Raw genomic sequence first — 1907 nt, forward strand, 5'->3', positions numbered from 1 at the left:
CTGTGTGCAAGGGGCGCCAGGGACTTACAGGGAGACATTGTCACACTGAGGGCTGAGGGGAGACTTGCTTGGTACAGAGTGCGGGTGGTATCCATTGTTCCCTGTTGAGCTCTCCCTGCTACTAATGCACTGGACAGAGGGCCGCCATAGCTGTGATGTCATCAAACTGTGATAACAGAGGGCGCTCCACCCAGAGGATTCCCTGAAACTCTGCTTCGCCCAACTCACGGCCCCACCCAAGCCGCATCCAGGTATATCCTCAGCGAGTCAGGTGCTCCTTTCTGAGACTCACACTGGTGGAGGCAGCTGGCTTCGGTTTCTGGTGTGGCCTTTTGAAGAAACTATAAGCACAGCATCTGTGGATTGCTTGCTGAATCTTAACAGGTGGCCCTGGAGGAGTAGAGGCTTGGGCTAAGTTTGGCCTGCAGCTGAACCCCTCTCAGGACTGTGCCACTGGACACCTACTTCACAAATCCACATTAATAAGACTGGGAGACTTAGGAGCTTTGCTTAGTACATAGAAATAGACATGGAAAGGCAGCCAAAATGGGAAGACAAAGAGGCAGAAACCACATGAGAGAACAGAACAGAGATTCAGATATAATGGAGTCAAGTAATCTAACAGGTGCAGAGTTCAAAACACTGGTTATAAAGATGCTGAATGAACTTTTGCGAAGTGTAAATAAAGTCAGTGAGAACTTCAACAAAGAGATAAAAAAACATAAAAATGGAAGTAGAAATTATAAAAGGGAACCAGTCTGAAATGAAGAACACATTATCTGAGATGAGAAGTATATTAAATGGAATAAAAAAGGAATAAACAAAGTGAATAAAGAAGAGGATTATATGCCCTATCTAGAGGACAGGATAGCTAATCAGGATACTCAATCAGAATGGCAAGAAAAAAGATGCCAAGAGTATAAAAATAATTTAAGGAGGATATAGGACCCTATTAAGGATCCAAATATTCATCTGATCGGTGTAACAGAAGAAAATCAAGATGTTGAACAGCTGTTCGAAGAAATAATGAGGGAAAACTTCCCTAACCTGGTGAAAGAAATGGACATAAAATCTCAGGAAGCACAGAGGATTCCAAAAATCAGGGATCCAAAGAGGCCCACACCAAGACACATCATAATTAAAATGCCAAAGGTTAAATACAAAGAAAGAATACTAAAAGCAGCAAGAGAAAAAGAAATTACATGTAAGAGAAGACCCAAATGACTGGCAACTGATTTCTCAAAAGAAACTATGCAGGACAGAAGGGCTGGGCAGAAAATATTCGACAGGATGAAGACCCAGGATATACAACCAAGAATAATTTATCCAGCAAAGATATCATTTAGAGTTGAAGGACAGATAAAGAGCTTCCCAGACAAAAATAAGCTAAAGGAATTTATCAACACCAAGCCAGTACTACAGGCAATGTTGGAGGAACTTCTTTAAGAAGAAAAAACATGTATCAAAAACAGGAATAAAGAATGGTAACAACTACGTTCCTATCAATAAGTATCTTAAATAGAAAAGAATTAAGTGCTCCAACCAAAAGATAGAGTGCCTGAAAGGATAAGAAAACAAGACCCCAGCATATGAAAAGGGAGAGGCTGGAAAAAGATATTGCTTTGATGAACCTAGAAGGTATTTAAGTCAGACAGAGAAAGATAAACACTATATGATTTCACTTAGGGGGGGTTTGGGAGGCTGGGAGAATGGGGTGAAAGGTTAAAGAAGTACTAACTGGTAGCTGATGGATGATCACAGGGATGGGGAGCATGGCATAGGGAACGCAATTAGCAATAATACATTGTCTAGGTGGAGGATTAGGGGAGGGAGGAAGCAATTGGGGGGATCATTTTACTAACTATATAGATGTCTAACCAATGTATGGTATACTTGTAACTAATTAA

General features: G+C 41.2%; 1 protein-coding gene across 7 annotated transcripts in view; it reads right to left on the reverse strand.

Annotated features, from left to right (window-relative positions):
- FKTN (fukutin) overlaps window positions 1-1907 on the reverse strand; it is a 64341-nt gene that overhangs the window by 25991 nt on the left and 36443 nt on the right. The window lies entirely within an intron of this gene.

The sequence above is a fragment of the Pteropus vampyrus genome, unplaced genomic scaffold, assembly GCF_000151845.1.
Source record: "Pteropus vampyrus isolate Shadow unplaced genomic scaffold, Pvam_2.0 Scaffold103, whole genome shotgun sequence".
Taxonomy (NCBI): domain Eukaryota; kingdom Metazoa; phylum Chordata; class Mammalia; order Chiroptera; family Pteropodidae; genus Pteropus; species Pteropus vampyrus.